General features: G+C 44.3%; 1 protein-coding gene across 1 annotated transcript in view; it reads left to right on the forward strand.

Moving 5' to 3' along the window:
- Positions 1-7848: 7848 nt before the first annotated feature.
- The window catches only part of RPH3AL (rabphilin 3A like (without C2 domains)), a 198393-nt gene continuing 191390 nt past the window's right edge, over positions 7849-14851 (forward strand). The window contains exon 1 of the mRNA XM_063629755.1: positions 7849-7996. The gene's annotated coding sequence lies outside the window, so the exon portion shown is untranslated. The remainder of the gene's footprint in view (positions 7997-14851) is intronic.

Consider the following 14851-nt stretch of genomic DNA (forward strand, 5'->3'; position numbering starts at 1 on the left):
TGGGCACATGCAGATAAATAGTCAAAAGGGTGTTGAGGCTGGGCGCGGTGGCTCACGCTTGTAACCCCAGCACTTTGGGAGGCCGGGGCGGGCGGATCACGAGGTCAGGAGATCGAGACCACGGTGAAACCCCGTCTCTACTAAAAATACAAAAAATTAGCCGGGCGTGGTGGCGGGCGCCTGTAGTCCCAGCTACTTGGAGAGGCTGAGGCAGGAGAATGGCGTGAACCTGGGAGGCGGAGCTTGCAGTGAGCCGAGATTGCGCCACTGCACTCCAGCCTGGGAGACAGAGCGAGACTCCGTCTCAAAAAAATAAAATAAATAAATAAAAAAGGGTGTTGAAACTAGTAATGTCCCCAACCTTTCTAAGTATCTCAGATTAAGCTGGTGCTCCCAAGAGGAAAAGTAGTAGGGATAATTAACAATAATATGATGAATCTCAAAAATCCTTTTTGGTATTCTCTCTGGAAATTTAAGAAGCGAATGACTCTATTGATTAGGTAACAAATCCCATTGCAAAGAATATGTCTTTTCAAAATTCTGATAATTTTATCTAAGAATAATCCCTATCAAGTATTTTGTTTTTATTACTATTTTCCAAATTGCTTAGAAATACAAATAAGGTTCTATGGTCAAATAAGTTTGGGGACATGAAAAGCTGAGTAAGCTAAGTGTGTTTATTACAGGGCTGCTTGGGATGTTTGTATTGGTCAGCTCTTGCTGTGTAACAACCACCCTAAAAATCACACCACTGCATACAAGAGTAAGCATTTATTTCTTGCATGCAAATCTATAGTCTGATACAGCAGTTCTGCCCCTGGCTAAGTGTTGAATTCAGATCTGTTCCACTCATCCCTGAAACAGTTTAGAGAGGTGGTTTGGGCACATCCTTCTCAGGGCAGAAGTCCTGTAATACCTCTTAAGGTCCACACTGGGACCTGGCACGCTGTTACTTCCACCCACATTCTATTGGCCAAAGCAAGTTAGTTGGATGGATACACCAAACACCGAAGGTCAGGGAACCACACTTCCTCCACGGATGTGGGGAGAAGCAGTGAATATTCGCCCTAGAGTCATCTACTCCAGCCGTTAATGTGGTAATGTGCATTGAGAGTCTTCAGCAGAGGAAATCTAGTAGCTAGCAGTTTCCAAACTCGTTGGATCACAGAACCCACGAGCATTTCATGGGACTAATGTTTTTGGAATAAACTTTAAGAAATGATAGTTTTTTTTGTTTTTGTTTTGTTGTTGTTGTTGTTTTTTTTTTTTGAGACAGATTCTCACACTGTTGCCTAGGCTGGAGTGCAGTGGCGCGATCTCTGCTCACTGCAACCTCAGCCTCCTGGGTTCAAGTGATTCTTTTGCCTCAGCCTCCTGAGTAGCTGGGATTACAGGCATGCACCACCACACCTGGCTAATTTTTTGTATTTTTAGTACAGACAGGGTTTCACTATGTTGGCCAGGCTGGTCTTGAACTCCTGGCCTCGTGATCTGCCTGCCCCAGCCTCCCAAAGTGCTGGGATTACAGGCATGAGCCATGGCGCCCAGCCAAGAAATGCTAGTTTATATGCATAACATTCAGAGTCCAGTCAGGGAAACCAAAACTGTACTAGATATTTAACACAGAGAGCTGCTTACACAGATGTTGGAAGGCTGGGCGAACAGGGGATGTGGAAGTAACCCAGATTATCACTGACTTCAAGAGGCAGCTCCCACGCCTAGCACCACTCTGATGGCAATTTCCATCTACAGCAGCTAGAAAAAGATGAGCAAATTAAACTCCAAGTAAGAAGAAGGAATTTAATAATAAATATTTAATAATAAAGATAGGAGTATACAGCAATGAAATAGAAACAGACAACTCATTGTGAATTTTTTAAAATAAAAATTGTGATCCTTTGAAAAGATTGGAAAAAATTGATAAACCTCGGCTAGATTGATGAAGAAATAGCCAGACAGCAAAAATTACAATATCATAATTGAATAGAGATCTGACAGACATCAAACGTATAATAAGATAACTTTACAAACAACTTTATGTCGATAAATTGGACAACTTGGATAAAATAGAAAAATTTCTTTAAAAAAAGCATCTTACCAAACTGACACAAGATGAAATAGAAAAGAATATACACATCTATACAAACTATTTACATAAAATGATAATATACCTATATCAAAGGAATTGAATTTTTCTCACAAAGAAAACTCCAGGTCTAGATGATGGTGAATACTATCAAACATTCAAGGAAGAAATAACACCAATCATACACTTGTTTGGAAAGCAGAGGCAGAAGGAATGCTCTCCAGTTTGTTCTGAGGACAGCATTTCTGTGATTCCACAGCCTACACAGCCATTGAATGAAAACCATAGACTAATATCATTCATGAATATAGACAGAAAAATCCTTAAGAAAAATAAATGAATTAAATCCAGGAATATATAAAAAGGATCATATGTCATAACTAAATGAGGTCCATCCCAGGAATGCAGGGTTGGTTTAACATTTGAAAATCAGTCAATGTAATTCACCGTACTAACAGATTAAAACAACAATGAAAAAGAACATACAATTATCTCCATAGATGCAGAGAAAACATTTGACAACATTTAACACTCATGTGTGATAAAAGCTGTCAGCAAAGTAGGAATAGAAGGAAACTTTTCCAACCTAGTAAAAGGCGTCTATGAGAAACCTTCAAGTACTTCACGGTGAAAAGAGTGAATGTTTCCAAGTGAGGGAACAGGGCAAGGACATTCACTCTAACCACTGAGATTCAACATTGTGTTGGATTGGTCTGTGAAATAATATAAGGAAAGGAAGAACATGCAGATTTAAAAGGAAGAAGTAATATTTCCTCATATTCAGAAAACACAATCATTGTGTAATGCATTCAATGATAAAACACTGAATGCTGACCCCCTAAGATTGGGAATGAGGCAAGTATACTCACTTTACCATTGTACTGTAGGTCGTAGCCCATGAAATAAGGCAAGAAAAATAAAAGGTATAAAGATTGGAAAGGGGCTGGGTGCGGTGGCTCACGCCTGTAATCCCAGCACTTTGGAGGTTGAGGTGGGAGGATTGCCTGAGGTCAGGAGTTCAAGACCAGCCTGACCAACATGGTGAAACCCCGTCTCTACTAAAAATACAAAAATTAGCCAGGCATGGTGGTGGACACCTGTAATAGCTACTCAGGAGGCTGAAGCAGGAGAATCACTTGAACCCAGGAGGCAGAGGTTGCAGCAAGCCGAGATTGCGCCATTGCATTCCAGCCTGGGTGACAGAGTGAGACTCTGTCCCAAAAAAAAAAAAAAAAAAAAATTGGAAAGTAAGAAAACTGTCCTGTACATAGATGACGTGACTGTTTACATAGAAAAAATCTTACAGAATCAACTAAAAAATTATTAGAATTAATAACTAAATATATCAAGGTCTCAGAATACAATGTGGATATATGAGTCAATTGTGTTTCTATATACTAGTAACAAACAAAAATGAAATTTAAATGATAAATTTATATGTCATAAATCACAAAATACTTAGGAATAAATAAAATCACATGCAGTCTTTGCATTGAACACCCTAAAACATTGCAGAGGGAAGTTAAGGGAAATGCAAATAAATGAAGTCCACCATGTTCCTGGAGGGAAAGACTTGCTACTAAGATGTCACCTCTCTCCAAACTGTTCTATAGATTCAACACAATCCCAGTCATAATCCAACAAAGTGTTTGTTTTTTAATAAAAAAAAGTTTGAAAGTTTGTTTTAAAATTTATATAGGGCAAGGCGTGGTGGCTCACAGCCTGTAATCCCAGCACTTTGGGAGGCTGATGCGGGTGGATCACCTGAGGTCAGGAGCTCAAGGACAGCCTGGCTAACATGGTGAAACCCAGTCTCTACTAAAAATACAAAAATTAGCTGGGCATGGTGGCACATGCCTGTAATCCCAGCTACTCGAGAGGCTGAGGCAGGAGAATCGCTTGAACCTGAGAGGTGGAGGCTGCAGTGAGCCGAGATCATGCCACTGCACTCCAGACTGGGTGACAGAGTGAGACTGTCTCAAATCAATAAATAAAAATAAAATTTATATAGAAATTTGAGGAATCTAGAATAGCCAAAATAATCTCAAAAAAAGAAAAACCCTGATTTTAAAGCTACAGTTATCAAGACAGTATATGGCCAGATGTAGTCGCTCACACCTGTAATACCAAACCTTTGGGAGGCTGAAGTGGGAGGATCACTTGAGGCCAGGAGTTTGAGATCAGCTTGGGCAACGTAATGAGACTCCATCTCTACAAAAAAATAAAAAGTTAGCTGGGTGTAGTGGTGTGTACCTGTAGTCCTAGCTACTTGGGAGGCTAAGGCAGGAGGATTGCTTGAGCCCAGGAGTTTGAGGTTACAGTGAACCATGATCATGCCACTGTACTCCAGCCTTGGTGACAAAGCAAGACCTTGTCTCAGAAAAGAAGATAGCATTAATTTGCCATAAAGACAGACATGTAAGTGGGACAGAATAGGAGTCCCACAGCAGACCTGTTGCAAATTGATTTTAACAGACACTGAAGCAATTTGATGGGGAAAGGAGAGCACTTTCAGTAAATTGTGCTGGAACTACCAGTTCTCTATCTAGGGAAAAAAGTAAACTTCCACCTGTACCACATACCATGAGCAAAAATTAATTCCAGACAGATTATAGACCTAAATGTAAATGTTTAAAAGAAAAGCTAGGAGAAAAATTTTAAGACCTGCAGGGCGCAGTGGCTCACGCCTGTAATCCCAGTACTTTGGGAGGCCGACATCCAGGGCGGATAGCTTGAGACCAGAAGTTCGAGACCAGCCTGGCCAACATGATGAAACCCCGTCTCTACTAAAAATACAAAAATTAGCCGGGCGTGGTGGTGTGCACCTGTAGTCCCAGCTACTCAGGAGACTGAGGCACAAGAATTGCTTGAACCCAGGAGGTGGAGGTTGCAGTGAGCTGAGATTGCAGCATTGCATTCTAGCCTGGGCGAGAGAGCAAGACTCTATCTTGGGGGGAAAAAAAGACCTGAGAGTGAGCAAAATTTTTTTTCTTTTTTCTTTTTTTTTTTTCTTTTCTTTTCTGTCTTTTTTTTTGTTTTTGAAAGGAGTCTTGCTGTGTCATCCAGGCTGGAGTGTGGTGGCACGATCATAGCTCACTGCAATCTTGAACTCCTGAGCTCAAGCAATCCTCCCATCTCAGCCTCCCAAGCGGCTGGAACTGCAGGTGTGTGCCCCCACACCCAGTCAATTTTAATTTTAATTTTGTAGAGATAAGATTTTGCTATGTTGCTCAGGCTGATCTTAAACTTCTGGCCTCAAGCAATCCTCCCACCTTGGCCTCCCAAAGTTCTAGGATTATAGGCATAAGACACCATGCCCAGCCCAAAGAGTTCTTAAACAGGATACAGAGTGAATAACCATAAAGAAAAAAGTAATAAACTTGTTTCATCAAAATTAAAAACCTGTGTTCTTTAAAGACTCCATTAAGAAAACGTAAGTCAAGACTGGGAGAAAAATTCACATCTGACAAAGGACTTGTATCTAGAATATGTAAAGAGCTCTTTTTTTTTTTTTTTTGAGATGGAGTCTCGCTCTGTCACCCAGGCTGGAGTGCAGTGGCACTATCTCGGCTCACTGCAAGCTCTACCTCCTGAGTTCACGCCATTCTCCCGCCTCAGCCTCCTGAGTAGCTGGGAATACAGGTGCCCGCCACCACGCCCGGCTAATTTTTTGTATTTTTAGTAGAGACGGGGTTTCACCGTGTTAGCCGGGATGGTCTCGATCTCCTGACTTCGTGATCCACCTGCCTTGGCCTCCCAAAGTGCTGGGATTACAGGTGTGAGCCACCGTGCCTGGCATAAAGAGCTCTTTAAGTCAATTTTTTTTTTTTTTTTTTTTTTTTTTTGAGACAAGGTCTCGCTCCATCACCCAGACAGTGATGCAGTTATGACTCACTGCAGCTTCAACTTCCCGGCCGCAAGCCATCCTCCCACCTCAGCTTCCTAAGTAGCTGGGACTTCAGGCACGTGCCACCATGCCTGGCTAATTTTTTTGTAGTTTTGTAGAGATGAGGTTTCACTATGTTGCCCAGGCTGGTCTTGAACTCCTGGGTTCAAACAATCCTCCCACCTCAGCCTCCCAGAGTGCTGGGGTTACAGCCGTGAGAACAACCCTATTAAAAATGAACAAAAGACTTGAACAGACAGTTCACAAAGGAAGATACATGGATGGGAAATAAGCCCATGAAAAGGTGTTCAAAACCATTAGGTATCAGGGAAATGCAGTTTAAAGCTACGATTCAATATAATTTGATACTTATCTATGAGAAATGAAAACATAGGTCCACCAAAATGCTTGCACACAAGAAAGTTCCTGGTCATTCTGTTGATAGTCATATGCTGAAGAGACCAAAACGTCCATCCATCAACAGAGTAATTGATAAACAAAACTATAGTGTATATTAATACATATAATAGAATACTATTTAGACCAGGCGCGGTGGCTCACACCTGTAATCCCAGCACTGTGGGAGGCTGAGGCAGGCAGATCATCTGATGTCAGGACTTCGAGACCAGCCTGACCAACATGGTGAAACCCCATCTCTACTAAAAATACAAAATTAGCCAGGCCTGGTAGCGCATGCCTGTCATCCCAGCTACTCAGGAGGCTGAGGCAGGAGAATCACTTGTACCCGGGAGGTGGAGGTTGCAGTGAGCTGAGATCGCGCCACTGCACTCCAGCCTGGGTGACAAGAGGGAAACTCTCTCTCTCTCTCTATATATATATACACACACACACACACACACACACACACAGACATATACATACACACACACAGCCATATATATATACACACACACAAAATAGAATACTATTTAACAATAAAAAGGAGTAAATTGCTGATACGTGTAATATTGTGGGTGACTCTCATAGACACGATGCTGACAGGCACCAAAGGATGTATATAGTATGAATCCACTTGTGAGATTCTAAAACAGGCAAAAGGATTCTAGGTTGGAAAGAATTCGACTCATGATTACCTAGATGTGTGTGTATGGTGGTGGGAGACTTACTGGGAAGGAATATGAGGATCCTTTCGATGGAAATTCAAATGTTTCAGATCATGAGGGGGGTAGGACATGGGTACAGGTTAAGCTAAATGCAGGCGGAATTTAGTTTATAGTTTAATTTTGAAGCAAAAATGCTAACAATCTTATATGGTTAGGCTTTGCATCCCCACCCAAATCTCGTCTTGAATTGTAATCCCTATAATCCCCACAGGTGGGGGTGGTTGGATCGTGGGGGCAGCTCCCCCCGTGCTGATGTGGTGATAGCGAATTCTCACGAGATTATAGTCCCCACAGGTGGGCGTGGTTGGATAGTGGGGGCAGCTCCCCCCATGCTGATCTGGGGATAGCGAATTCTCACGAGATTATAATCCCCACAGGTGGGCGTGGTTGGATCGTGGGGGCAGCTCCCCCCATGCTGATCTGGGGATAGTCAATTCTCACGAGATTATAGTCCCCACAGGTGGGCGTGGTTGGATAGTGGGGGCAGCTCCCCCCATGCTGATCTGGGGATAGCGAATTCTCACGAGATTATAATCCCCACAGGTGGGCGTGGTTGGATCGTGGGGGCAGCTCCCCCCATGCTGATCTGGGGATAGTCAATTCTCACGAGATTATAGTCCCCACAGGTGGGCGTGGTTGGATCGTGGGGGCAGCTCCCCCCATGCTGATCTGGGGATAGCGAATTCTCACGAGATTATAATCCCCACAGGTGGGCATCAGCTCCCCCCGTGCTGATCTGGTGATAGTGACTTCTCACGAGATCCGATGGCTGTTTAAGGGGCTCTTTCCCCTCGGCTCAGCACTTCTCCTTCCTGCTGCCTTGTGAAAAAGGTGGTTGCTTTCCCTTCACGTTCTGCCATGATTGTAAGTTTCCTGAGGCCTTCCCAGGCATGCTGAACTGTGAGTCAATTAAAGTCAATTAAACCTCTTTCCTTTATAAATTACCCAGTCCCGGGCAGTTCTTTACAGCAGAGTGAAAACAGACTAATACACAACCCCCTTCCAAAACAAACCCCTTTTGGTTGTTGACAGAAGATGCGATGAATGCCTATATTTCTAAAGCCAGGGAGCTGATAGAAAAATATGGAATTTAGAATAAAGCATATGGGAAATTTTTCCTTTTTTTTTTTTTTTTTGTTGAGACTGAGTCTTGCTCTATCACCCAGGCTGGACTGTGGTGGTGTGATCTTGGCTCACTGTAACCTCTGCCTCCCGGGTTCAAGTGCTTCTCCTGCCTCAGCCTCCCCAGTAGCTGGGATTACAGGTACGCGCCACCACGCCCGGCTAATTTTTGTATTTTTAGTAAAGAAAGGATTTCACCATGTTGGCCAGGATGGTCTCGAACTCCTGACCTCAAATGATCCACCCACCTTGGCCTCCCAAAGTGCTGGGATTGCAGGCGTGAGCCACTGTGCCCGGCCGAAATTTTTCCCTTTGAAGGAAATGGTATCACGACCTAACATTTAGAGGGAGAGATGCAGGTTCACTCTATGTATCAGGTATATTTTTGCTATTAGCATGAATTGTAATACTTAATTAGGAGTATGGTGAAACTATATAGTTAAGTAAATTGTACTTGCTTAAAGCGGGTGTCTTTAAAAGTTCTTTTAGAAAAGTATTTATTTTTTATTTTTATAGATTTAGGGGGAACAGATGCAGTTTTCTTACTTGGATATATTATATAGTGGCCAAGTCTGGGCTTTTGGTGTACCCATCACTCAAATAGCGTACCTTGCACCCCAAAGGTAATTTCTCATCTCTCACCCTCCTCCCACCTCCCCACCTTTCCAAGTCTCCAGTCTCTCTTACTCCACACTCCATGACCCTGTGCACACATGGTTTAGCTCCCACTTTTACATGAGAACCTGTGGTGTTTGACTTTCTGTTTCTGAGCTGCTTCATTTGGGATAATGGCCTCCAGCTCCAACGTGCTGCTGCAAAAGACGTGGTTTTATTCTTTTTTTATGGCTGAGGGTATCCCATGGTATACATCTGCCATATGTTCTTTATTCAGTTGCCCGTGGATGGGCGGTTAGGTTGATTCCATGTCTTGGCTGTTGTGAGTTGTGCTGCATTGAACCTGCGAGTGTGGGTGTCTTTTGGATAGAAGTTTCTTTTCCTTTGGGTGGACACCCACGGTGGGATTGCCGGGTAGAATGGTAGTTCTGCTTTTGGTTCTCTGAGAACTCTCCATGCTGGTTTTCCCTGAGGGTTGTGCTGATTTACATTCCCACCAGTAGCGTGCAGGCCTTCCCTCTTCCCTACGTCCTGGCCAACATCTGTTGTTTTTTGACTGTGTGGAAAGTCTTGCCATGGTACTATGTATACAGACTTTAATAATTGATTGTTCTTTTGGCTCGTCTGTTCTTCTACAATCAGTTACTGTTACTGGTATAATAAAAACAGGAATTAAGAATCAAAAAAGAATTAAGAATCAAATAAACGGCCGGGCACACTGGCTCACACCTGTAATCCCAGCACTTTGGGAGGCTGTGGTGGGGGGGATCACTTGAGGTCAGGAGTTCAAGACCAGCCTGGCCAACATGGTGAACCCCCGTCTCTACTAAAAAATACAAAAATTAGCTGGGCATGGTGGCGAGCACCTGTAATCTCAGCAACTCCAGAGGCTGAAGCAGGAGAATCACTTGAACCGGGCAGGCAGAGGCTGCAGTGAGCCGAGATCACACCACTGCACTCCAGCCTGGGCAACAGAGTGAGACTCCATCTCAAAAACAAACAAACAAAAAACCCTTTCTTTTTTTTTTTGAGACGGAGTCTCGCTCTGTCGCCCAGGCTGGAGTGCAGTGACGCAGTCTCGGCTCACTGCAAGCTCCGCCTCCCAGGTTCACGCCATTCTCCTGCCTCAGCCTCTCTGAGTAGCTGGGACTACAGGCGCCCGCCACCACGCCCGGCTAATTTTTTGTATTTTTAGTAGAGACGGGGTTTCACCGTGGTCTCGATCTCCTGACCTCGTGATCCGCCCGCCTCGGCCTCCCAAAGTGCTGGGATTACAAGCGTGAGCCACCGCGCCCGGCCTCAAAAAACCCTTTCTTCCCAAAGTATATACTTTGTCAAAATGGTACAACTAAGATCTGTGGGCCATGTGCCGTGGCTCATGCCTGTATTCCCAGCACTCTGGGAGGCTGAGGGAGGTGGATTGCTTGAGCCCAGGAGTTTGAGACCAGCCTGGTCAACATGACAAAACCTTGTTTCTACAAAAAATACAAAAATTGGTTGAGCGCAGTGGCGTGTACCTGTAGTCCAAGCTACTTGGGAGGCTGAGGTGGGAGAATTGATCAAACCTGGGAGGTGGGGGTTGCAATGAACCTTGATCACACCACTGCACTCCAGCCTGGGCAACAGGGCAAGACCCTGTCTTACAAAAACAAACAAACAAACAAAAAACAAAAAACAGGATTTGTGCGTTCTAATGTAATTTTTGTCTCAAAGAAAATGCAGAGTCATCCAAAGGGTTGGTCTTGTCCACTGCACAGATACAGCCAATTTACCAAGACAGCTGTATTGCCATAGAGAAAGAATTTAATAAACAGAGCTGGCTAAGCAGAAGAACAGGAGTTTATTATTGCTCAAATCCACCTCTGAAAATTCAGAGGCTAGAGTTTTGTTTGTTTGTTTTGAGACAGAGTATTGCTCTGTTTTCCAGGCTGGAGGGTAGTGGTGCGATCTTGGCTCACTGCAACCTCCGCCTCCCGGGTTCAAGTGATTCTCATGCCTTGGCCTCCCGAGTAGCTGGGACTACAGGCGCCCACCACCATGTCCAGTTAATTTTTGTATTTTTAGTAGAGACGGGGTTTCACCATGTTGGCCAGGCTGGTCTTGAACTCCTGATCTCAGGTGATCCACCTACGCCAGCCTCCCAAAATGCTGGGATGACAGGCGTGAGCCACCACACCTGCTTCTGAGTCATAATTTATAATCTGTGGCTGATTTGTTAGTTTCACAAAGGCAGTGTGGTCCCCAAGCAAGGAAGGGGTTTGTTTGGGGTAGGAGTTGTTATCACCTTTGTTTCATTGTTTGTTTTTTTGAGACAGGGTCTTCTCCTGTCACCCAGGCTAGAGCACAGTGACATGATCTCAGCTTACTGCAACCTCTGCCTCCTGAGTAGCTGGGCCTGCAGTGCATGCCACCACACCTGGGTAATTTCTGTATTTTTTGTAGAGACAGGGTTTCACCATGTTGCCCAGGCTGCTGTCGAACTCTTGGGCTTAAGTGATTCACCCGCCTTGGCCACCCAAAGTGTTGGGATTACAGGCGTGAGCCACCACGCCCAGCCTGAAAGTGCTCATTCTTAAAAATAAAAAAATTCATATTAGCAAAAATAAAAATCATTCGTATTCTCCCCAGCCATTGCTGATTTTTTGGAGAACCGCAGCTTTTGGTGGTGGTCAGAATGGAGCCGCCTAAGGAGATATGTTGCTTTCAGACTGAGTGCTGTTCTCAAGCTCACAATGGTGTAGTGTTGGATGAAGACATTAGAGCGTGAAGGGGCTATTTTTTTTTTAAGTGGAAAGTTTTTTTCTTTATGTTTGCTGGCTTCCTTTTCAGAATGAGAACAGGGGCCTTGGTGTGTCAAACCAGTTGCTGGTAATTACAGATTACTCTTTTTCTCTAGAAGGCTTTGGGCTTTGTTTAGGTAATTAAGCTGGCAAGTACAATTAACAGGGTGTTCCCAATGCCAGCACACCACCTTCCCGACCCCAAGAATTCTTACAAAGCAAGAAGTGTCCAAAAAGTTAGTTTAAATGAATTGTTAAATTAATTGTTTCATTCATTTTATTCACGTGTTAATAGTATCCACTTACTTTCAAAAGGAGATAGGGATAGTGCAAGACATCTATGTGAAAGAGGGACTAAAACCCTGTCTGTTGGTTGCTGTGAATCTCCTGTTTTTTTGGAAAACTGACCCATTTTAAAGTTCAGGGTGATCACCGGGCACCTGCCACGAGTGACTTCATTGTGGTTGCTCTGGACCGTTGGGCCTAGTGCAGTACCTCAGTCCACAACAATGGCCTCCTGTAAATTTTTTTACCCTCGTATAAGGAAGTGAGCCCCTAAAAGACAGAGTTTTTCTCGGGACTAAACTCGAAGAGAACTTTACTACCACCTGTATCTACACAGGGGACACAAAGTCGAAGATCCTCACATTGACCCAATGCCATTTCTTTTTTTCTTTTTCTTTTTGAATTGAGACAGAGCCTTGCTCTGTCGCCCAGGCTGGAGTGCAGTGGTGTGATCTTGGCTCACTGCAATCTCCACCTCCCAGGTTCAAGCAGTTCTCCTGCCTCAGCCTCCCGAGTAGCTGGGATTACAGGCACCCACCACCACACTCAGCTAATTTTTGTATTTTTAGTAGAGATGGGGTTTTGCCATGTTGACCAGGCTGGTCTCAAACTCCTGACCTCAGGTGATCCACCCACCTCTGCCTCCCAAAGCGCTGGGATTACAGGCATGAGCCACTATGCTGGGCCCCAATGCCGTTTCCTATTTGGCTCTTAGGAAAGGCAAAGAGGACATTTAAAACTGGGAGTAACCCATGGTAGAATGAGTACACACAGACTCCGAGCCAGAATGCCTGGGTTCAAATCCCAGCTTCACCACTTATTAGCTGTGTGACCTTGGGCAAGCCCCTTAAACTCCCTATAGAACAGGGATGGCAAGAGTTCTTTTCTCCCAGAGATGTCGTGAGGATTAAATGAGTTGATATATGCAAAGCGCTTAGAACAGTACCTGGCGTGAGTTAAAAGCCATATGAGAGTTTATTGTTTTAATTGTCTTTTGGCTTATAATTTCACCCCCAAAAACACACCCAAAACACTAGAAAATTGCACTAAAACGTGCATATAAGGATATTCATTGCAAAGTTGTTTAGAATAGCCAAAAAAAAAAAAAAAAAAAGAGGGCTGGGCGTGGTGGCTCACGCCTATAATCCCAGCACTTTGGGAGGCCTAAGCGGGCAGATCATCAGGTCAGGAGTTCGAGACCAGGACCAGCCTGACCAACATGGTGAAACCCCATCTCTATGAAAAATACAAAAATTAGCCAGGCGTGGTGGCAGGTGCCTGTAATCCCAGCTACTCGGGAGGCTGAGGCAGGAGAATTGCTTGAACCCAGGAGGTGGAGCTTGCAGTGAGCCGACGAGATCGCACCAGTGTACTCCAGCCTAGGCAATACAGCAAGACTCCATCTCAAAAAAAAAAAAAAAAAGAAACTAGATGTCTGCAGATAGAGAACTGAATAAACAGTTCATACAATAGAGTACTAGGCAAACATCACAAACGATGATGTGGATATCAGTTTAGTGATTTGGAAAGACATTCATGCCATATATGTATACATTTTTTTTTTTTTTTTTTTTTTTCCGAGATGGAGTCTCACTCTGTCGCCCAGGCTAGGGTGCAGTGCCACAATCTCAGCTCACTGCAACCTCTGCCTCCTGGGTTCAAGCAATTCTCCTGCCTCAGCCTCCCGAGTAGCTGGAACTACAGCTGTGCACCACCACGGCTGGCTAATTTTTTCATAGTTTTACAAAAAAGACAGGTTTTCACCATGTTGGCCAGGCCGTTCTTGAACTCCTGACCTCAAGTGATCTGCCTGCCTCAACCTCCCAAAGTGCTGGGATTACAGGTGTGAGCCACCACGCCTGGACACCAAGCCATATTTTTAAGAAAATTATTTAAAAACAATTTATATATTGTTATCCCATTAATCTTTTCTTTTCTTTTCTCTTTTTTTCAGACAGTTTTGCTCTTGTTGCCCAGGCTGGAGTGCAGTGGTGCGATCTCGGCTCACTGCAACCTCTGCCTCCCAGGTTCAAGCAATTCTCCTGCTTCAGCCTTCCTGAGTAGCTGGGATTACAGGCATGCACCACCACGCCTGGCTAATTTTGTATGTTTAGTAGAGACAGGGTTTCTCCATGTTGGTTAGGCTGGTCTCGAACTCCTGACCTCAGATGATCCACCTGCCTCCCCCTCTCAAAGTCCTGGGATTACAGGCGTGAGCCACAGCACCCGGCCTTAATTTTCATTTTCATTTTTCAAATGTTTTGTAGAGACAGGGTCTCATTTTTGTTGCCCAGGCTGGTCTTGAACTCCTGGCCTCAAGAAATCCTCCTGTATTGGCCTCTCAAAGAGCAGGGGTTGAGCCACCATGCCTGGCCATATATATATATATATATATTTTTTTTTTTTAGAGTTAGGGTCTTGTTCTGTTACCCAGGCTGGAGTGCAGTGGTGCAGCTATAGCTGACTGCAGACTTGAACTCCTGGCCTCAAGTGATCCTCCCACATCAGCCTCCCAAGGTGCTGGGGTTATGGACATGAACCAACACACCTGGCAATTTTGTTTTCCTGTACTTAGATATATTAATAGAAAAAGGCTGGAAGGATGAATCCAAACAGATGAGGCTATCTCTCTCCTAATGGTGGGACTAGTCGGTGTTTTTAAAACTTTTTTTTTTTTTGAGACAAAGTCTCGTTCTGTCGCTCAGGCTGGAGTGCAGTGGCACGATCTCGGCTCACTGCAACCTCCACCTCCTGGGTTCAAGTGATTCTCCTGCCTCAGCCTCCTGAGTAGCTGGGACTACAGGCATGTGCTACTGTACCCTGCTAATTTTTGTATTTTTCATAGAGATGGGGTTTCACCATGTTGGCCAGGCTGGTCTCGAACTCCTGACCTCAAGTGATCCGCCCACCTTGGCCTCCCAAAGTGCCAGGATTACAGGCATGTGCCATCACC

This window comes from Symphalangus syndactylus, chromosome 20, assembly GCF_028878055.3.
Source record: "Symphalangus syndactylus isolate Jambi chromosome 20, NHGRI_mSymSyn1-v2.1_pri, whole genome shotgun sequence".
In the NCBI taxonomy this organism is placed as follows: Eukaryota; Metazoa; Chordata; class Mammalia; order Primates; family Hylobatidae; genus Symphalangus; species Symphalangus syndactylus.